Below are 24384 nucleotides of genomic sequence, written 5' to 3'. Positions count from 1 at the left end.
AACAGGCAGGTGGGGAATGGTTGGAGGAGGTGGGTTCCTGGGGGCTGTGCCCTGGAAGAGTTCATGAGTTCATCTTCTCTGTAAGCCCCTTCCCTTCCTCTCTTCTATTTTCTTCTTCCTTCTACTTACTCTTCCCCCTTTCTTTCATTTCTAGATCATAGAAGTCCTAGAGAATTTGCCTTGTGACAAAACCCTCCTTGATGACAATAAGGGAAAGAAACAGAACGGGCCAAATCAGAATCCTTATTGGTAGACAGGAAGTGAGAAATGTCTCCCTGATGTTCACACCAAGTCTGTAGGGTAGGTGGTACCAGATCTGCTTTATAAATTAAGAAGTTGAAATACAGGACCATGACTTGAACAACTCCAGAGCAGGTGCCCTTTCATTAATAACAGCATTGATCTAGTAGTTTCCAGCAGTTAAACAAATACTCTTACCGGTCCTGTGCTATTATGCATGTCTCACTTTTTTGTTCATATAAACTCAGTGAGATAGTAGTATTTGTGCTGCCACATTATAAACAGTTACACTGAGGTTCAGAGAGACTTTAGCACCTTACTGGCCACACAGCTAGTTTGCATCGGAGCTACAGATGAAACCCAGGTACATTTAGATACGGTTAAGTTCTCCAAATCACTGTTGTATTCCCATGATGCCAGCCTTGTAATATTGCATACAAGGAACATGGGAGCAATATTAGTTTAGCATCTGAATAATTCAACAGGAGGATTATTTGTGAGAGGTAAGAAAGAATCAGCTTGACAGGACCTGCTGAGATATGGCCCGCAGATCAGTTAATGGTGCTAAAGTGGAGCCACGGAGGCCATGATCCTAATTTTGAAATAGGTAAATCTGGGGATCATGATATGAATCAAGAGAGTCACAAATCACAGGTGCCTCTGGATACCAGGAACTGAAAGACAGATTGCAGCAGGCAGGACTCACTCAAAGGGTGTCAGTTTACCCATTTTCAGATTTAGAGGATCTTGAAGCTTTGCAACATTCCTTAAAGATATCCTAGTAATAGCCATCTTCCCCAGGGAGTTTCTAATGGTTTGAATCATTTCCTTCATGATCGACTTCCATTTAGTGCTGGACTCCATTCAAGCACTCATGGGTATTCTTGATAGATCTTAATCATGTCAAATAATACCAGAGAAGGAAGTGAGGGAATTATACTACATTCGGTTGAGATTATGTGGACAATGAGTCCTGACACTGAAACTAGCCTGCAAGTTTGGAAATGACTAAAGTATGGAGATGTTGTGATTAAAAAGAAATACAAATTTTGACTTGACTATTTAGTTGTCTTAAAAGAGAATTGATACACAATGCACATGAAATGATTCTCAGAAACCCACTGATGAAATGTGGCATAGGTAATTTTTTCGATGTCTATTTCTAAACAAAAGTCAAGTTATTTATTTATTTATTTATTTATTCAAGTTACATACTTCCAATATATAATGGCACAAATAAATATTCCCATGCCACAAATGAGGTATAAGAGCAGAGAAAGAAGGGGTAGGACCAAGGCAAGACTGAAATCCAGCTGAGCAAAGAAGTCCTGCAGCATCTGGGGCATGCAGCATCATGATGTTCTCCCTGAAGGGGCTGTGTCGCTCTGCCCCTGTGGCCTTGCCGATTGCAGCCCACATGACCTCACTCCTGCCTTGCTTCTGTTCAATTCCTACAGCTTTCCTTGGCAGACATCTCGTGTCACTAGCATCTCTTAATCTCAGGGGTCTCCACTGCATCTTTGGCTTTCTTTTCACATCTTCGTGCATCCCCCTCTCAAGTTGTTTAGATGAAAGGCATTCAGTTTTTAGCAGATGAATATAGTGTTTAATGATAAAACAGGAATAGTACATAGTTTGGGTGATTTCTGACAAGAGTCCAGGGATTGTTTATGTTTTGCTTTGCCATTCTTGATTTTAGGGGAGGAAAAGCTGAGGGAATCCTGGTTTTGAGATCAAGGAAACTGTCCTAAGCCATAGACCCAACAATGTCCTACCAACCAGCAAGTCATCCACCTTCTTTTTCCTTCTGTCTCTCCGACAACCTAACTCCCCAGGTGAAGAAGGTGCCACAAGACTCAGGGGTGCCGGTGTGAAAGAGTATGTGGTACCACCCAGATCTCCTGGGAACTTCTTTTCTCTAAGCCAATTGCTAGTATAAATCACCACTTTCCCAGGGGTCTTTTATTGAATTTTTGTGCATCTGAAACACTGTGCTAACCACTGAGAACAGAGACTTTGAAGTATTCAGAAGCTTACAGTACAGATTTTTTCTTAAAGAATGGTGTTAAGCAAGAGCCAAGCTACAGAACCAACCAGATGCCCTATAACAAATGAATGGATAAAGAAAATGTGGTATATACACACAATGGCATTTCACTCAGTCATAAAGAAGAATGAAATTATGGCATTTGCCAGTAAATGGATAGAACTGGAGAATATCATGCTAGGTGAAATAAGCCAGTCCCCCAAAATCAAAGGCAGAATGTTCTCTCTGATTTGTGGATGCTAACCCACAACAAGGGAGGGAAAGTTTAGAATCCACTGGACTAGATAAAAGGGAATGAAGGGAAGGGAGGGGGGACGGTAAGAGGAAAGACAGTAGAATGAACTGAACATATCTTTCCTATCCTTATATATAAATACAAAACGAATGTAACTCCTCACCATGTACAACCACAATAATGGGATCCTAACTGGAAAAAGTTATACTTATTCTTTGTGTGTATAATATTTCAAAATATACTCTACTGTCATGTTAAAAAAGAGACTATTTTAAGACGCCCTTCACAGATAAATGAATAAAGAAACTGTGGTGTATATATACAATGGAATATTATTCAGCCACAAAGAATGATAATATTATTTGCAGATAAATGGATGGAATTGGAGAATATCATGCTAAGTGAAATAAGCCAATCCCAAAAAAACAAAGACGGAATGTTTTCCCTGATAAGTGGATAATGATAATATAATGGGGGTGGAGGGTGAGAGAAGAATGGAGGAACTTTGGATTACGTAGAGGAAAATGAGAGGGAGGTGGGGGCAGAGGTATGAAAAATGGTGTAATGAGACAGATATCATTACCCTATATACATGTATGATTACACGAATGGTATGAATCTACATTGTGCACAACTATAGAAATGAAAAGTTGTACTCCATTTATGTAAAATGAACCAAAATGCAGTCTGTGAAAGAAAAAAAGAAAGGTGCTAAGACCAAACCTCACAATGCTGTAGTCACTTGTAAAAATTCAGATTCCCAGGTCACCCTGGAAGCCTATAAATCAGAAAACCTGCGAAGTCAGGGGAGAGGTTGTCTCTCAATAGAGCTGTAAAGGGGAGCTCCAACAGAACAGAACCAATTGTAATGAGATGAGGTTAGTGCTCAGGGTAGCAGGTAGGTGTATTTGTGTAAGTGGGTTTGCACATGCTCCCAACTACATGAGATAGTTTTCACGATCCGATTCAAGTGAACAAAGTTAAAAGTGTGTGTATCCGAAAGGACATCTGGTGCCAAAGGTAAAGGAAAGGACGTGTGAAGAAAGATGGGCTTCAACCCCTTTCTGAGGATCAGAAACCCCTCAGTGGGAGGAGTCTTCCCTAGGGTCCTGCTGACCTTTGACGCCAACTAACGTAAGAACACACATGCGAAGGTGTGTGTGACCATCCTGGTATTCAACATTTTGTCTGCAATCTACCAAACCTATTTTTTGCTAAATATAGTTTACTCTTCAAAAATGTAATGTTTTAACATCAGGACGTCTTAAAGTTTAGCCAAGTGACCAAGCCAACAAAGAGTGCTGACATTTTGGGGGCCTCTACTGTGGGTCAACCACTGTCTTGGGACTTTAAATATATCATTTATAGGTAGTTAAAAAAATTCTACCATCCATACAACCAGGACAATTGCAGTTACTACACTCGATCTGTAATCCATTAATGGGTATTGACTTCCATCTCTCCTTCTACAAGTTGGTCTAACTATTGCCCTTTTAATTAGGAGGGCAGTGATGCTGATACCAAGAAATTTAAGGCAATGAACTTTTTATTATTAGAGATAAAAATTAATCCTCAATTCCTTTGGCCTTTTAATTGTTAACTGTGGAATTGGCCAAATGTGGAGGCTGAAGAAGCATCAAGGGATAATGTAATTGCAACTCTTCAAACAATTGTATCTGTCTGGAGAATGAAGATTGATGATCTGGAAAATAGATCTCATTGTTGCAGTAGTAGAATTATGGGCTTTGCCAGTGGCTATTAAGAGAGCTTCTCTAAGAAACTTTTTACCAAAAGAAAAAAAAAGTGATACTTGTTAGATGAAGAAAATTCAATTCAGCCACTTTTCATTAAGCAAGGCCAGAAACTCTAATTCCCAAGTTCATAGTTGACGAAAGGCCCCAGAGCAGTAATTATCCATTTTTAAGTTTCCTGATAGAAAGCTCTTCAATTAGATATAGACAAGGGGGAAATTATGGTAAAAGGAAGGGTATTTTGTCCTTTCTAAAGAGCACTAGGAAAATAGAGACTATGCAGCAATGTTAAGAGATAATTATATTTAATGAGTTAAGCTCTTTGAATTATCTTAAAAGATGTTGAATTACTTTCAGTATATTACTATTGCATTTAAAGGGCTTAAATTTTTAATTCAGAAAATAAACTTGCATTCAGTATTGATGTTTCCTCAATTCTCAGGGACGGCAGGTTGCCTTGGCATCCCTTGGGGATATAGGTTGTTCTGTGGATGAACTAGATAGTATTTGGTTCGAAGTGTCGTTGTATGAATGTTTGAAATGTAATTGGGCGAAGGTGGATGAGTCGTCTCACAGTTGATTCTCATGTTATTTGATGAGCACCGTTGTTTGCAGGACCATTGTTTCCCCTGCCTTCCTCATTCACGTGTGAGGTGGATGTGAGTGTACATGACTGACTGGGTATGAGGCTAGGGGCGATCGTGGATTCATAAAAGTAAGAAGCCAAGGCTGCCTCTTTGTTAAACCACACAATGATAGCATGTGAATATTTTATTTTACCTTTTGAAAGAGGAATAAGCCTGGAAGATGCTCTTAAGTAACCCGAGGCTCTTAGGATATAGTGTTTCTCAGCATCTGCCACTGAGCATAGTGAGCACCTCCACAGGGTGAAATGAAGGCGGCTGTTCAACTGTGGCCCACCCAGGAGCTAAACTCAAATGTTTGTGCATTTGTATCTGCATATACGTATATGTATACACACACACAAAGGTGATTCAGAATATACATTTAGAAAAGTTAGAAAAAAATCACAGACATTCCGTGGAATTTTGGCCTGCTAGTGAAGGTCCTTGCTAGCAGATTTTAAAGGTAAGTGGGAGATTTTACACGGTGCTTGGAATTTTGTTATTAGAAGGTTCAGAGATGTGAACAATCATTTATCCTTTCGTTGTCCCATTGCTTATCTTTAAAGTTTAAAAAAAAAAAAAGGGAATGTCATATAGAATGGCACTAGATGACGAACTGGAGGAATCCAAGAAAACGAAAACCAAAAGGAAACAGAGTTAGACCCTTAACATGGTTCATCAGGGTGTTCAGGATAGAGAAGTCAATGTCTTATTTAGAAAAAGAAATGAATGTTAATGTTCCCTCATGGCACAAGCAATATATGCCGCCGCTGCTGCTGCTGTTTGTAAAACATCTCAAAAATATAGACATGGAAAGAAAAAGGAAACTGAACCCCAGGGGTTGTCCCCCTATGCCTCTTCCACCTCTTGAAGACAGCCACTGTTGACACAGGTGTGTTCTCATCTTAATTCTCTGTGTTACTGTGGGGGCTATTTTTTAAAACAGTAACGGGAAGGGGTTGTATCTATGATTTGATAGGTACTTTGTGTCCCATTTAATTATTTGCTATTATTTGTCTATATTATAAGGGTTTGAAGATATTCAGATCAACAGAGAAGGAAGGTGGGATTCTGCTTAAAGAGCTGCTCTTCTGCCAGCCAGCTGATCTTCATGCCTTTAAGAATGACTCTTATTCCTGATCAGGGACCCTCAGCCTGCAATATGTGAGCTCTGATCTCGGGATGAGCTTCAAAGAGCCAATGTATTGATTCAACCTCCCAGGGCAGCAGAGTTAATTAAGAAAAAAAAAAAGATAAAAGGATTGCAAACCCTTACAAGCTTGGTGGGGCATGTCAAGGGGGACAATTTCTGCACTTATGTATTGAAGGTTGTAGGAAATTTAGCATAATGTACTCTGCTTGACCTGTCACATGTGCATGTATGACTTTGATAGCTTCACAGATGAAAAATAACAGATTGAGGACAACTCTTGAATATTATTGGTTTGTCCAGCTAAATACCACCTCACAACAAATCTTAACATTATTTTCAATGACCTACAAAGGCCTATTTATGACTGTGCCATGGCTAATTTAATACATTTTCATTATTTGACGTTTATGCTACACCAAAGATTTTTAAAGTTATGAATTATGCTCTAAATATCCTTTTGGGTAATCTTGCAAAATTGTATGTATTTCACTAGTTGTTTCCTTCAAATAATCCCTTTAAATTGAGTTACAAGGGAAATAGGAATGCCCATTCGATACCTCTTGCTCAGCTTTCTTCCACAAGAGTCATACCAATGTATACTGCAAGCAACAGGGGAGCTGCAGCCATGTTCCACATCCAGAGATGAGACTGAACACATTGTCCATTTTCTAAAGTTTTGAATTACTGTTTTCTAAAAGTGTAGACAATATCAATTAAGTCATACAAATCTGTTTTCCTGGAATCCATTGGAATCAAAGGTATGCAATTTAAAAATATCTGGGGAAAGTTAGAACTGTATTCTATAGTGATCAAAGAATACTTAGACCACTCAGAGTGATCATAGTCATCAAATTATTTTATACCAAAGTATTCTAACCTAGCCTTCTAAACACAACCTAAAATATTTCTTTGTCCTTCCTCTTATTGTAGAGCTATTAAAAAGAAAGCTAACAATTCTTCCTTTCCCTAAGACTACAGAGACTAATGAGAAAACTTAGAATATAAGGTCCCTGAACAACTTGGTTATACTAGAGTTTAGTTTTAAAAGAGCTTTCAAAACAGAGCCCTACCTACACTTGAAATTTTTTATGGTTTTATTTAAGAAGACATGAAGTGTTCATGAACATTATTTGATCTGAAAAAGTAAAATTAGATGGAAAATTTCATCATTTTGATATTGACCTTAACCTATGCATTTGTTTTTTAAAAACAAAGAGATTTGGGAGAAAATAACAAGGCCAGTTTAGATGACCCACAATGAGTCTAGCCAGAGTCAAATTTTAAAATCACTTATTTGAATCATAGATAATTTATTCTATAGTTACATGTTATTTTAAATGGTAACCTGTATAGTAGAAACAATAACAATCTAAGGGTCAAGAATTGAAGTGTTAGAGTGAACTCTGCCACTTTCCAGATGTGTGAACTTGAGGAACAAAACTTAACTACCTCTGAGTTTCTTCTCAGCAGCACATAGACCATATATTATTCATCTGTTTTTAAGAAGCAGTTTTCGGTGAAGAAACCAGTGATAGTGTTGTGTTCCTATAGTCCCAGCTACTCAGTAGGCTGAGCTGAAGAGTCCAAGACCATTCTGGGCAATAGATTGAGAACTTTGTCTCAAAAAAGAAAAGAAAAGCAACTTTCAATGCTTCTCATATCTCACAGGGTTGTTATGAGTATTGATATAATGAATGTGGAAATTCATGATATTGGTCTGTCACTAAGAAAATTTTGGTGAGAAGGTGTCATAAAGCATCCTTGGCTCTGGAGTACCTTGCAAAAAGCCATAGACCTCAAAATCATGGTTCCCCAGCTTTATCAGATCCGTGTAATGATCAAGCTGGCAACATGATGAGTGTTCAAAGCCAGCAAGGGGCAGCCAGAACAGAACAGGTCAGAGTGTCTACAGTCCAGCAAGCAGAAAAAAAGAAGCAGTCACTTCCGCAACCTTTAAAAAAGTACCTAGAAGTCCTTTATGTCCTGAACTTTGTCAGATGACCACACCTAGATGCAAAAGTGGCTGGGAAATGTAGACCTTATTTTAGGTAGCTATGTGACCTGAAGACCAGTGATCTGTTTATAAAGAAGGGACAAACATATGAAGAGACTGTGAGCACTCTGCTTTCAAAGTCTTGGGCACAGGAGGCATGAGAAGTATAGGATAAGCCTGAGTAGACAGATGAAGATACTTTTTGAATTTCTTGTATCTAACACAGGACAATAATCTGGTGATGAGCAGAGAGAGTTACATATATTTCTGTTAACGAAAAAAGGTGAATGCTATTTATGTTGACTTCTTTGGGGGGGGGGTGTTGTTTTCATTTTGGTTTGTAGCTCCTTGTCGGAGTTGGGGGGACTTCATTATCCTTGTTGAAGCTCATTAATTCTGAGCATTTGCTAGGTTCACTCTTCTGTTGGTATATATCTATTTAGATAAATACACTTGGAGTTTTGGGTGCACTCCCCCAAAAGGAATACACCTTGAACAAACATTTCAGGAAAAGAAAAAATATTCTTAAAATCTCAAATTGCATTTTAAAAGCTCCTGTGAAATAGAGGGGAAAAGTGAATCTCTTCAGGGAGGTCTATTTTTTTGTTTTGAATAGAAGAGAGATTAACACATAAATGAAGGAATCGTGGCACTACCTCAGTCATTTCCGGCTTTCAGTCCTAGGCATGGCTCTGCCCTTCCCTGTTCACCATTTAGCTAACTCACACAATAGATGATTAGTAGATCTTCTTTTCAAATAAAAATGTTCATTGGCTTTTCTAACTTGCCATTCTAACACTAGAATTTAGAAAGCATTTTAACTTTTATAGTAAACCATAAAGAAGCCCCATAAAGCTCTGCACAAAATTTCATTCTTTTCAGAAGTTACAGTCCTTAAGAATGCCTACATTGTGACGTGTGTTGCCAGTTGTTATATCTAGAATCATCCCTTTAACTCTGCTTCCTGTTTTCTGGGAGAAATTCATAGAGGACTTGTTTTTAATAGGTTGTAATCACACGGGCCAGGGGGATCTTGGCAAGTAGCTGTTAACAGTATAGACAGAAGCTTGGAGTGTGATGGATTTAGACTTCCTGAGCATCTTGATGCTATTTTAATGCACAAGAGTAAAAACTAAATTTAGATCCTGCTGACTGTTACTGGAGTGTGTGTCTCCTTTGCAGACAATGCTAGATTTAGTAGCTGTGTATTTCTGTCAAGTGGGGAAAGCAGTTTATAGCTCCCATCTAAGCATTTTAATAACTATATAATCTTACCTACTTACTGCTTATTTGATTTGTAACTGGTCATTTAAATTTTGTTATTCCTAAAGCAGTTACTGATAGTTGTGGTATTTTTATTGTGGTCATTGCAATTTATTTTAATAAATCTGGCATTGTGGCAAAAGTTAATTTCTGACATGAAATCCATATTACTCCCTAGGAATTTGTCCCATCATTTCTCAACCTTGGTGCTGTTGGTATTTTGAGTCATAGAATTTTTTTTGTGAGGTGGGGGCACTGTCCTGTGTGTTGTAGGATGTTTAGCCACATCCCTGACCTCTGCCCATCAGATGCCAGCCGCATTTCCCTTCCCAAAGTTGCAACACCAAAAAAATGTCTTCAAACATTGCCAACTGACCCATGAAGGTCAAAATCACCCCCAGTTGAGGACCACTGTCCACTTTCATCATCCACTTCTCTGCATGTCTCTCACTACTTCCCTCGTCCAGATTATTACCATTTCTCAGAGAGCAAATACGAAATAGCTTTCATCAGGGTCACCTTGCCTATCCCCAGCTGCTCCTCGGGTCATTCTGTCATATATGATGGCAAGAATGGTCTTTTCAATCTCATTCTCATTATATAACTGCCTTTAAAACGTGTCAGCGCTTCCCTGTGACTTAGTCCAATGGTAGAGCTTTTTACAGTAGCTTGCAGTGTTCGTCCTCATTGGACCCAGGGTACCCTTTGGCTTCATCTCAACCCACTTTCCCTTGCCAGATCAGGCACCTGCCCGTCTCCCGCCTGCTCCTCCCTTGCTCCACCCCTTTCTACTTACATTCTCCACTCACACTCTTCCTTCTATTCTGGCTCCAGTCTCAAGCTGCCAGGCTATTTTTACCTAATGGTTTAGGACCAAATCAGACTGACATGTAATAGGTTATTCTAGGTCAATTGGATTAGAGCCAGTTATCTAAAAACCAACTTACCAAAGGATCAAGTTATGGAACTAAGTCACCAAATATACATATTTTAACAAAATCTTGATTTTATTTTTACTATTTATAGAATTTCCCATGGTTGGTTTTGCATGGGTTAGATAGGGTTTTAAAGATATATAAGGACTCTTAGACTTCAATACTTAGGGATTCTGGGGTCACGAGACTCCCTACCTGTGAGTACCAACCCCTCATTCAGTTTTCCCTCTCTGGAACTTGCAGACTAGCCACTGGGTACTGCCCTGAGTCTCCATCTAGCTAGTCATTGGCATCAAATGAAGTTAAAATGTAGTTGTGATAACACAATGAAAAGCAGAAATCTTCAAAATCTATTAAAACACCCCACACAATGTGTATTACCTCAGAGTTTATAAGTAAGCAAATAAAATTTGGTCAGCTGTTGTACTTATTAAATTTAGCAGTCTGTCATTTAGAATTATAATGAAAGGATCCTAAAAATTCTAAAGTTTTGGCAAAATAGATAATGATTTTTAAAGGATTTAATAGGCATCAATAGCAAGGGAAGTTTTTTCCATATGAAGACTGGGTTAGTTTAAAAGAAGAATGAATTCACAAAAGTAAGTCACCCATTGCCCCTTTAACTTTTAGCAACTTAGTTTTCCTTATAAGAACCTTAAAACTAAAGCAATCATTAAATACAGTCAAAAAAGAAAATGCCATAGTTGCTTCACTGCAATTCTACGGTTCTTTGGTGATTACTCTAGTAATCTATGAGAGCAGGAACTGGTTACATTTTTGCTCATTAAATATCTTCAGACTATATTGTAGGACCAGGCACAAAGTTGTTTAATTAAATGTCGAATAAATAAGTGCTTTCCAAAAAGAAATACAGTTCTAGCCTCCTAATATATAACATTAAAAGTAGTCCCTAGTCTTAAGAAAGGCATTTATAATCCAGGATATTATTCTATAAAAACAATAGAAATATATAACTGAGTTTATATATAGTATTTGTTGAAATACTCTGTCTTTTGGTAGTTACACCAAACAGTAGTTCAATTTTCAATAAAAATCTGTGTGATTTCATGTTATATAAAAAAGTTTAAAATTTTATTTTACTCTTGTATTCAAATGAAATAACATGGTTCCTTATCAATTTTAAAGAAATATTTTATAATGAGAATGTTTTTAAATTAATATTGTAAAATATCTTCAAATAAGACTAGAACATGAACATTGTCTCCACTCATAGATTCCAGTTAACGTTGGCAATGGAGCTTATACTATAATTAGGGTTGATCTTATTCTGTTGCTGAGTCAGAATGGATATTCCAGGTTTTCTGAAGGGATTGGAGAAGAGGAAAAGCAAGGGGACGGGGCAGGAAGGAGTGGGCAAAAGAAATCTGAGAGAATTGCCTTTTTGCTTTTGGATCTGAATTCCAAACAGATGCTTTTGAATTCTTGGTGTGTCATACCTCCATATAGAACATCAATACCATTCATTTAATCTTTTAATGACCATTATGAGATCCATTATTTCAACTATTTCAGACATTTTGTATTCTGTGTTTAATAACTCTTAAGATATTTATGAAAAAGTTTATAGTTTGCTGTTTTCTGTTTCTCTGCCTCTTTCTTATGGTAGCTTATTTTTGGTGTGTATTTTATAATTTTGGATTGTGAACTCATGTTTCTTTGGGCTTTCCCTGTGGGAAAAGTGATTTGAGCATGTATCCCCTTAGAAAGAATTAATTTAGCTCCTTCCAGGTGTCCTAGGATGCAGTCAATCCTGGATTCATATATGTTGCTTTTCTTGGCTTGGGGTTTCCTGGACCAGGCCTGTAGTGAATATCTAAAACTTGAACCATGTAAGGCTGTGTTAGTCAGCTTTTTGTTACTGTAATCAAAATACCTGATAAGAATGTAGAGGATGAAAGATTTATTTGGGCTCATGGTTTCAGAGAATTCAGTCTCTGAAAGTTAGTTGGAGTTTGTTGACCAACTCCAAGAGAAACTCATGGTGGAAATGTATGGTGAATGAAAGATGCTTAGCTCATGGTAGCTGGGGAACATAGAGAATGAGAAGAAGGGTCTGGGGAGATGATAAACCCTTCTAGGACCTGCCCCCAGGGACCTATAAGCTAATCAGAGAAAGTTTTGATCTTAAAAAGACGTATAGGAGTTCATCATTTCAGGAGGAGAGCAGAGCATGAGGAAGGGCCAGGACACTTGAAAGTTTAAAAGTCTGTTCATGGAACTTTAAGAAGCTAACAATGGCCAGAATTGTCTCCAATACATGAAGTTTCTCTATCAGAAGGTGCTTTCACGGGAGAATGGTAGCTAATGCTCCCTGAGCATTTGCTATGTACCTAGTACTGCTCTAAGTGCTTTACATGTAATAACTCATTCAATTTTGTCAACAATTCTAAGGGAGTACTATTCCCATCTCATGTACAGATGGAATAACTGTGATTGAGCGTCATCTCCAAGGTCATAGAGTACAGGGTGAGCCAGAACTCACCAAGGCATTCTGACCCCAGAGTCTACACCCTTAGTTTCTGTGCTCCACTGCTCACTCTGAAGGCTGGGTTTACTCTGGAGAGTTTAATCAAAACTTCTCATTCTTGAGAAAGTTCAATTAATGAATAAAGTTTATCTCCTCTTCAGACTGAATGTACCACAACAGTGGACTCATTCTTGTTAGTTTCTTTAATTCAATACTGCCCTTCTCCAAGAAAAATATGTGATGGAATGGATGCCTTTTCAGTGGTGTGTTGTACTAGCTCATGATAGCCAGTCATTATATTTTCAGGAATTTTTGCAGTTACTAAGTATGGCTAATATTGAAATTAAATTATATAAACTTATTAAATGAAGTATATTTAAAACAAATGTAATAGTCAAACCTATTACTTCCTAATTATTTTGCTTTATTTTTAGTTTTATCCATGCTCTTAAGATTTTGTTTTAATTTTTTATTGCACTTAAGTGGTAGTACTACCATATAATGGGATGTTAGAGTACATCTTTCCCCAACCAAATGTTCAATACTGTCACTTTGATAGTTTGGATTTGGCAATGGTAGGAGTAGTGATTTGGTAAACACCATCAGGGCTCCACCCCTCAGAGCCCAGGTTGTTCAACATTTACCACCATATCACACAGATGATCATCATTATCTCTTTAAGGTATTTTGCCTGAGTTGGATTCTTGGGAGGGCTCTGTATTACGTAGAGGGTTTAAATTGTATATCAGAGAACTCTGATGTTACACTAGTGCTATAGTATTTAATAAAAGGAGTTTGGAAATGTTCATCAGTTTCTCATTAATGTACTTAATTACTTCAGAAATAGATAATCCAATTTAACTTTAATAACCACCAAAGAACACCACCCTTGTGTTTCGTGATCCCTAGTAAACTAAGGCTTTTTGGTTTAAGAAAATTAAAGTCATCACTCTAATGGAAAACTTAACTTCATTTCCCCTCCTCAACTTGTAGAAGGAGGAAGCTATTATAATGTAGAGGAAGAAGTCACGATAACTGGATTTGTTTCTGACTAGGCCACTAATAAATTTAGATGGGTGACACGGGCTTATCCACCTCATCTCTTTGTAGTTCAGAATCACCTGGAGATTTATAAAATACAGATGCACCTTGGATTATCTTGGGGTTGCATCCTAATAAATCCTTAAACTTGAAAATATCATTAAGTTGAAAATACATTTAGTGCACCTAATTTGCCACGCATCCTCACTTAGCAACACAGGACACTTCAGAGTCTTTGCTTGCCCTCATGGTGTTGTGGCTGCCCACATGGAGAGAGAATATCATACCACTTTTTAAAAGATCAAAATTCAGAATTAAAAATAGAGTTTCTATTGAGTGTGAATCACTTTTGCACCATCATGAAGTCAAAAAGTCTTTACCTGAGCCATTGTAGGTCAGGAACCTGTCTGTCTACTAATGACAGGCCCTACCTAGATCCATGATATCAGAATCTCTGGCAGTAGAATGTAGATGTTGGTATGCTTAGAAATGTTCCTGAGGTGGTTCTAAATGTGCAGCCTAATTAAGAACTTTCTGGTCAACATATTTACAGAAATGGTGAATGATCTATGATTAAGGCGTCTAGCTGTGGGGAGGCCAGAACTCCTGGTGAAAATTCCCACTCAACTTCTGTGTAACCTTGGGTTAGTTACTTATAGTCTCTGTGCTTCATTTTCCTTATGTGAATAATAACAATAACAATAATAATAACTGATATAGGTAAACTCTTTTTATTAGGACCTGGCACTTCTGTGACCATTGCACATATCTTCATAGTTCTATGTCATCTCCATGCTTTGTAACATATAGCCATTTACATACTTGAAAATTGAACTTTGATATTCTTTTTACTATACTTTTTTTTATCTTTCTTTCTGTTTTGTTGCCTTTTAATTGTATCAACACTTCTCCCTTTTTACTGCTTAAAGTTTTTATTTTCTCTTTAATTGGAAAACCCCTGCCAGTATAAAATGCTTCAGATGACTTAAAGCCAGCACTGAGCAATAGTTACTAAGGCCTTTTAATAAATTTTTGGAATTAAAGCATTTTCATTGACTGAAAATTATGTTTCCTTTACATGGCAAAGAATTTAATTCTTACTATTTCCTTTGGGTTATAAGATAGTAGCAGTAAATTGTTGGAGATCCTGTTTTCAAAAGGAGGAAAACATATAGATAGAGAAAATGTATTTGCTAGAGGAACTTCATAAGATGGGCAACTGAGAGAAACACTTTCACCAAATCTTAAGTAAAACTGAAACAAAGGAAAAATACCTTTTCTTTATCCATTGGACTCGAGACAAACTGATGGCTAATTAGGTAGAAATGAAGGAAAAACCCCTTGTGAATATCACATTATAGGAACAATATTCTTTGGGAGAAGTACCTGGAAAGTGCTTTGATAAGGGAGAATAAAAGGACATGGCAAATCACAAGTGTTTACTTTGATTTGGATGCTTGTTTTCCAATCTCTCCAATAGAAAAAAAGGAAGAGTTGAGGTAGATTAATGAGCATGACCAAAACTACTTATAGGTTAAAAATCAGAAAAGATTCAGTACTGTGGTCTACTGTGACACTTATGTGATTTTATATTTAGAAGGTTGTAGAAATTAACTTACTAAATCCCACTATGTAGTTAGTATTAATGGCATAGTAGTAAGCGGTGCCCCAAGTTGACTTACAGTAGGATGATCCTTCAGAGACTTAAGAGGACTTGAGTGCCATTGTTCACAATTCACTTCTGCTTTTTTTCTTGTGGCAAAAACTATATCTACAAACATGAAATGCCAGGATTTGTTTGGTTGCAAGGAATAACTCAGGCTAAATTAAGAAGAATGTTTGTTTTGAGTATACATCCCAGAATCTTAGGAAATACATTGTCAATAATTGTTGCTGGATGGGATTGGAAAAACTGGTGTCAATGACTTAGAAAACCACAGGGAACTATCTTTCTCTGAGTCAGTCCCTATCTCTTGTGGTCTCTTGCCTTCTAAACTCTTTAAGCTCTGTGCCCTTCTCTCTTGTGATCTGTCCTTTTTCCACATAAACATTGACTTGACCCCCAGTGAACCTAGTCAGAACTTAGCACACAGTGCTCATCCACTCTTTCCAATTCCTGGCACATGATTTTGAACCAGGCCACCAATCATTATGTTTCTGATGATTAACTGAAATTGGTTATTCATACCTGGTCCTATCAGCCAAAAATGGAAATGGATAGTCATTGGGTACAAAAAGGGTTCATATTAGACAGAAGAGACAGGAGGCTGGCAAACCCTGGAAACTTGCCTTGTGTTCTGCCATAATTACAAAAGGTTTTTCCAGCTAAAAATTGCAACACATGTGTAGCACATGGTTTTTGCAGAATACTAGTGAATGGAACAACAAATTAGTAGTTTTACTGATATACTGCTGCAGTTGCAGACTCTTTCAAGCTCACTTGATACTGTATACATATTTCTTCTCCAAAGCATTTGCTTGAATCATAATATGATGATGGCTGCATGTTAATGGAGTTACCTGAAACTGAATTGGGAAAGAAAGAGCAAATCAATATCCTCTACTCTCAGAATCTTTTCCTTTTTGGGGGCACAGAGACAAAAATCTTTCCAATTACGTTATGCAACCATATAAAATATGTTAATTATTATAAGAAACAATGCCGATTTTATTATGCAAGTTCTTCATTGAAAGACACATGACAAAAAGACCAGGTAATTTTTTATATGGATCGATGACATAATTTTCAGGAAAACAACCATGATAGATTAATATAGGTAAAACAATTTTAAGAACACTAATAACAAGACCACAGACATTTTTATCATTGGAGCCCATTTGTAAGTTGTACGAATTAGCCCTTTTGGTGAGAAAATTATATGAGCAAATGGAAAAGGCTCTGTGATCAGAATCAGTAAACACTGATCTAAACAAATTCCATAAGAGCAGGGACTCCTGTATCTCAGACTCAGGACAGTGCCTGGCACAGAATGGCAACTCAATAAAGATTTGGAGATTGAATAGGCTTATGATTTTTTTCACTGACTCTAAGTGATAATAAACAAGGTAATTTGCTCCTCTGGGCCTCAATTTCTTCACTCACAAGGAAATATGCTTTTGGTGTCAGTATTTTAAGTGTCAGGACTCTATGATTACATGGCATGTCTTCAAAATTTTAAAACATCTATTTGTTAAATCTTTTCTTAAAACTACATTCTTCATTTGAAGGGAAATAAAAGCCCATTCCTTTCATTCCAATGAATTAACTCTTGAAAGATAGTAGAACCTATTAGTAATTTTTAAATGCATTTTTTTATTTTTAATTGACACATAATAACTGTACATATTTATAGAGTATAGTACATTTCTTTTTTCAGAAATAAATTTAATTTTATATTGATAGAAACCATTAAACACATTTACATTTTGTACTTTACTGCACAATACCTCCAAAGGACTATTTCTTTCCATAAGTAAGATCTTGCTTATTTCCATAACTGAAATAGCAGTTTATATTCTTTATGTAAAGCCAAACTTAATAAATGCTTGTTTCAATTTTTTAAATCCATTCAAAAACATATGGCTTCATTATTAGCATTCTATATAGTTCACTACTAAATTGTTTCCTTTATCAATTAATATCCATTTATAAAGATTCATTCTTAAGATTGATTTTGGTCAGTTGGAATACAGCAGAGAAATTAACAAAGTTCAGAAGTAACAAGCATATACTTTTGTTGTGTGTTAAAAAATATAGTGACTATACTATACATACAGGGTTCCAAATAACCTTTATTACCCATTAATTTATTTTCATATAATTTTAACCATTTATCTAGAATTTCTACTATTTAAAACCAAATGATTGCTATTTTATGTTTGCCTATAAACTAGTTTTTTAAAATCAAGTAAAGCGAAAATTTCAAGTAAGTTTACTAGCAATAATTTTTTTTTCTAATGGCTGGCTCATTTTCTACAGTTCTTGGTTTCAAACATGTACAGAAAAAAATAAATCTCAACTCTATGTTATAAGTAAACCAAATCATCCTAGAAATTAATTTTTTGGATCAGTCTTACATATTTCAGAACATATTAGAAAATGGTCTAATTATTGTTTCGGAAAAATCAAACCACAGAATTATTCTGATTACTTAGATTAAAGATTCTAATAACTAAATAGGTCAAATTTAGACTAAGGCACAGTTTTTTTTGAATGTATGGGTTTAAGACATATTTGCTTTCTCCTCAAGTGTAAATAGATTTTAAATACCTTATATCTGTGATTCAGAATGTCAAATTATAGCATATATTGACAGTAAGTGGCATGAAGGCAATGTTTTGTCTCCAATGAAGGGCAAGAAAGACCATATTTTTTTCTTAAGAGGAGAAAAGAATATTAAGTAGAAATGATATCTGGGAGGAAAACCTGGTCTCCAGAATAAAAGGGCCATTGATTGAAGAAAGCAGTATCACTGTTGACACTGAAAAGCACTACCCCTGTTACTAGGAATGATGAAATACTATTTTTATGTATTATAGTTATTACCATATAGCAACACAGATATAAGAATACAGATACTACATGTGACAAAAAAGTTTTGGAATAAGTCCATAGACTATGTCACAGCATGCATGAGTCATGTATACCTAACTGTTCATTTATACCTGAACAATTTTTTAATAAACATAGTAGTGATTTTCAATGATGTATTGAAAAATCTGCTTATAGCATTTTATTATTTTGCTAAATTGAATTTAAGAAAAAAGGCTAGCTGCTTCATCTATTCTAGTACTTGTGTAGTCTGGATCATATTATACAAATACATGTGTAGAAACTTAAAAGATTATAAATTTCTCATGAGGGGACATTATTTAGTCTGTGTCATTGTTGTGTATTTGCAAAACATTTTAACACTGCAAACATTACAAGTTTTGAGATTCGGCACAGAAAAAGGCTTATACTCCATGTAAACACAACCTTTCAGTGATGTCCATCATTTGGAGGCAGGAGTTTATCAATAACTTGCTTGACATCTATCATTTGCTGTGGACATGAACTGTGCACCATACCTTCGAGGATCCAAGGATTACATTGGCTGAATTCACCAATGTTTTTCATTATTCAAGAGCAAGAGAGCCAAATATTAGGGGAACTAGAGGGCTGTGAATTCCATGGCATTGGAGATAGCAATATCTTCCTTAGCACCATGGGGAGGACTGTGGAAACAAAGCCTGAGGTGGAAGCTGGCAGCTGAGTGCAGCAACACAGACCAGAATATGCTGTGAGGCAAGAGCACTATATAAAGATAAAGCTGCTTCTGAGAAAATTCTCCTAAAATGATTCTGTCAGAAGGAAGACCATTCTTCACTTCTTGATTTAGCGAAGTTTTTACATTTCCTGCTGCCTAGTTCCAGGTTCATCCTCCTGGAAATCTGGTGACAGCTCAACAAGATTAAACCAAGAAGGCAGACCTATGTTCATATTTAACGTAGCAGGCACAGCTGGGTTATGTGAACATACATTTGTTGTGAACTTCTTACACCTGCAAAGACTTACCCACACTGTGACATTTCAAAACATTATACATTATATGATATGTAATGATCAGGTTGGGGTAATGAGTATATCCATCACCTCAGACATTTACCATTGCTTTTTGTTGGAAGCACTCAAAACCCTCTATATTAGCTATTTTGAAATACACATTTAATTGTGGTGAACCGTAATTATCCTGCTATTGTAGAACATTAGAAGTTATTCAACCACACACTTGTACCCATTGCTCCGGTGATTTTTAAATGGGATTTATCTTTTTTAGATTTCTGTCAATATAGAGAAAGTCTTAAAATACATGGGGTTTCATCTCTCACAATCAAATGTACTTTAGTATTGTTTTTGGAATATTGTCTCCCTTCAAAATTGTCCACCTTGTCCAAAGTCATGTCACATCATCTCTCTCTGAATATATATTGTGGACAAACTAAGAATAGCATAGTTCTCCCAACTGGCCATCACTTACATGGACTAACTAGTCACAGAACATTTTGCCGACCCAGGCAAACTCTGCCTAAGAAGGCCAGCTAGCTCTGCATAAAAATAAACAATGTAGCATGGGTGTAGGTAGAGAGTTTTAAAAGTTTAAAATAAAAATGACAGCGTTTGTGATTTAACCATGTTGAAAGACTTGCTACATTTAACAGCATCTTCCTTAAAAAAAAACCTATACTGCATTATTTGAACATCTGCTATCCAGTATAGGAAGGAAGTTGGTGCTCTGTCTGATGACTTAATTCTTTTGAGGTATCCAGTTGTGCAAAAATCTGATGTGTCTGAACAATGTTAATTATATGGCATGATGTAGTTATAGAAATCTGACAACAATGACAGAGAATGAATAGTTTAATGAGGGCTAGGATATAAAAGGTTTCTGGGGAACCACGTCTCCCAACATATAAATTATTGCCTTTGTCTGAGTTAAATGCTTGGGTAAAAATGGCAGTGCTGCCATGGTGGTTAAAAAGATTTAATGACATGGGGGAATAATTATGCATGTAAGCCAATCCTTGAGTTAGGTTCCCGACATCCCCCCTCTGTAGGCTCCTAATGCTCATCTGTATGGATGCAGAGATGCACATACCACAGGTGAAGAGATTGAGTCACCAAGGAGTTGTGGGAATTGATGACTGAATCTCACTATAAATATTGTATTACCATTATCCTTGTTCCCTTTTATCTTGTTTATTTCCCACCACTTGCTATGCATTAGCATTTTGACAGTGATCAATTTGAGCCATCTTTAGTGCACATGCTTGTCCGGTCTACAGCCCTACTGCAGTCAAATCAGAGGGTCACTGGGACCCAGAAGAACTGAGAACTTAACTAGTTCTTGACATTTACCTGTTATAAGGTTTTCAGGTGAGATTTTTTTTAATCCACTAAGTCTCCATCTAGGCTTTTATAAACCGTAAGATTTTCCTTTTTAATAACCAAACCTTTCCCGCTACAATTTTTTTAAGTAAGTGTTTTGTTTTTTTCAGTTTAGTACCAAAAAAAGTGACAACACAGAAAAGAATAAAGTAAAAATTTCTATTAACCTGCAACTTGTTTTGGAGTATTTTCTATTTCTATAGATATGCATATATACAAGCATTCACATTGATATATGATATGCGCATTTTGCATATTTAGACTCCATTGTATATCCAGTTCTACATCATTTTCCCTATTTTTTACATAGTACAAACTTCCTTATGTCACTGAATATAATTTATAGCATTTCACAACATAGACCTACCCAGTTCTCTGATATAGAACATTTAGGATGTTTCCATATATTTGTGATTACACTGAAGGTAATTAACATCTTCATATAATAATTTTATTCTTTCTTTTTAGTCTTTATTTCTCTTCTCTGGGTCCATTCTGGATTCCCAAACTGGGAGCTCAAACACTCCCTAAATGTTCTCTCTATTCAAATAAGCTGGAGTATAGTTAATATAATTATCTTTCATCTACAGAGAGCTATACTTGTGGAAAATTGAAAAGCTGATTAGGCTACAATTTTTCCTCGGTTAAACATAATCTTACCAGAAATAATAGTAGTTGATGCTGTTAGGTGGTCTTAAGTAAAACCTAAGTGCTAAGTATAAAAAATGAGTGCTTCTGAACAATTTAACATACATCTTAGACCCTACCTATAAAAATGGTTGAATTAATAGATAAAATTTGCTAGAACTTAATATTTAGCATGATAAAAAAATCTGAAATCATTGTAGTTCAAAGTAATATGATTCATTCTCAGATACTTTCATTTTCTTCTGAAGGGGAAAAAACAATGGAAAACCAAAAATCTCCCCCAAAACAAACTCAAACCAAAGAAAAACTAAAGGTCTGCTTGCTGTTTTGGAAAAAAAAAAAAAATTTTTTTTCTTTTACTTACCGTGATTTATATTTTCAATTTTCCAAACATGAAATCTTTTACATTCTCTCGAAATCTTTACAAAAAATAAAAACTTTTACATCAACCCTGCTTGAACTAAAGGTTTTATGTGGAAGAAGCTTGGAAGGAACACTGGATTTGGAGATTTGTGACCTCAGCAGTTTGTTTAAGCCACCACAGCCTCAGTGTGATGTACAATGTTTGTCATGAGACAAATGTTACATTGTTGTAAGGTGGTTGTCACGAGATTTGAATGGAAAACTCCAGAGGAGTGCCTGATCAACACACCTGGCTCCTAGTCAATGCTGGTTCCTTCTGCTCCTACTTTTAAATGATAATGACGATTAGTCCAAGAGATGCATTTAAAGTAATTTCTCTCCTTGAGTGAAAGTTATAGAATAAAACTGTGTTTGTAGGTGAATGGTAACCATTTGTCATAAAGTCATAAACATGTAGACAACCTAAGAACTGATTAAACATAACACCCCAAACAGAAAAAATGAAATAAAAAGTTAAAATTATGAAGTGAAACAAATAACTTTCCTGTCTTTTTTTTAATGCATATTTAGTTAATTTGTCAAAAATAATTAAAACAGTAAAGAAAACAAATTTGCAGAGCAAGTTATGGTTTCAAAAGCTGTCATATTTAGTGGGTTTGATCCTCACAAAGCCAGTGTCATAGAAGTTCATGGAAAGTGACTAGTCTATTTGAGGCAAAATAATGAATTAACACCAAGGACAGAATTAAAAGATATCTTGTTATTTCTTTCTCTCAGGTCTGTTAACTTTAAGGTAAGGGAAAGAAAATTAAAACTAAAATGATAGATTATGTAAAAGTCAATGGAAAGGAAAGATTCCCATCAAAAACTGTGCTCCTAAATGGTTTTTAATATTTAAAAAACAGAAATTGAAAATAAATGAGCCATGTATGCATTTTAAAAGCTAGAAGCAGCATATCAAGTTGATCCAAAGAAATTATGAAGCAGACAATAATAAAGATAAAAGCAAATAGTTAAAGAGAAAACAGAAGAAAAAAGAGTAAAGTAATTATGAAAAAGAAAGTTATTTCTTTTGAGGATGAGGGCAGGCTACTTAAATAGACATTCATAACCAACCTGATGTGGAAAAAAATAAAGTACAAAGTGCAAAAACTTTGCATGTACACAGTGTTTACCTCTCTTCTATACTTTAAGGCCATTGATGGCTATTTTGCAAAATAATCTGAAATTGCTATCATTCCTCCAAAAACAAATATATACCCCAACGTCTGTTTGAATGTCATAATGATTATTTTTAGAGCCAAATTATAATGACTTTTCAAAAGTGGCTTTAGTGCCAAATCATAGTATAGCTTTTTTAAAGTGTAAGTTTTCAAAAACCTTTTAAATGGCAATTAAACTCAACACATGATATGACTCAAAAATTATATCACTCACCTGAAGAGACAATATGAACAGCTATGACCAAGGTCATTTATTCACTGACATTGACCACTACAGTGTGAGTGCTGCCTTGGGAATAATTATTATAAAATGTGATTAGGTATGGATGCATCTTGATTCTGAACTGTGAAAATGTGAGAAAAAAAAGTCAGACTCTACATAAATTAGTAGAAATTGTCCTCATCCAGATTTGGGGTAGCCAGAATCATGATTCTACAAGTTCCAGGGCAAACAGAATCAGCATCACCTGCTATATTATTGGGGCTTCTCCAGAGAGACAGCACCAATAGGATTTATAGAAAGATAGCTAGATGAGAAGGCATTTATTAGGAAAGTTGTTCCATGTGACTCTGAAGGATGAGAAGTCCTATAGCAAGCCATCTGAAAACCAGAGAACCAGGGAAAACAGCAGGATGATTTTTTGTCCAGAGGCCTCAGAACCAGCAAAACTGATGGTGTAACTCACTGTTACCAAGACCTGAGAGCTCTGGTGCAATCCCCAGAGCTCAAAGCCCAGAGAACCTGGAGTTCTGATGTCTAAGAACCAGAGACAAGGGATTCCCAGTTCCACGGCAGAGAGAAAGCTAATTCATCTTTCCTCTCTCTGTTAGATATGACTGTGCACACAGAGAAGATCTTCCTGAATCAGTCCCCTGACTCTCACACAGCCTCTTCTGAAAACAGTCTCACAGACACACACAGAAATAATGCTTTGCCAGCTATTTAGGTATCCTTTAATCCAGTCAGGTTGACAATTGAAATTAGCCATCACACCTGGGAACCTGTTATAAATGCATATTCTCAGTCCCTACCACTGGCAGACTGAACTGAAAACTTCGGGAATAGACCCCATGAACCTTTTTTAACAAGCCCTCCTGTGGATTCTGATATACACTCACATGTGAGAATTACTGGGTGAAAGTGAATGGGAAAGGACAAGAAAAGAGGCTTCCCTCCACATTTCCAGAGAACGCTAGTCAATATGAACACAAATCTCTCCTTCTAATTGGTACTTGGTTTATCCAAAATAAAATATATGTCATCCTTCAGCATGCTACAGTCAAGTGTATATAATATTCAGAAACCTAGCATTTTATGATGGGAAAAATGGATGTTGGTCTATTTTATCTTTATCATCCTTAGCCATCTCTCTTGCTTTCTCTTGCTTTCCCTTGCTCCACATTATCCTATTTTTGTAGTCTTGGCCCATCTTTCCTTTACAATCTAGAT

General features: G+C 36.2%; 1 protein-coding gene and 1 pseudogene across 5 annotated transcripts in view; one reads left to right on the top strand and one right to left on the bottom strand.

Moving 5' to 3' along the window:
• The window catches only part of Znf385b (zinc finger protein 385B), a 373034-nt gene that overhangs the window by 151166 nt on the left and 197484 nt on the right, over positions 1-24384 (top strand). The gene's annotated exons all lie outside the window — the stretch shown is intronic.
• Positions 18754-19316, bottom strand: LOC124981299 (acyl-protein thioesterase 1-like; annotated as a pseudogene).

The sequence above is a fragment of the Sciurus carolinensis genome, chromosome 3 (genome assembly GCF_902686445.1).
Source record: "Sciurus carolinensis chromosome 3, mSciCar1.2, whole genome shotgun sequence".
In the NCBI taxonomy this organism is placed as follows: domain Eukaryota; kingdom Metazoa; phylum Chordata; class Mammalia; order Rodentia; family Sciuridae; genus Sciurus; species Sciurus carolinensis.
This window is presented reverse-complemented; position numbering and strand designations above follow the sequence as displayed.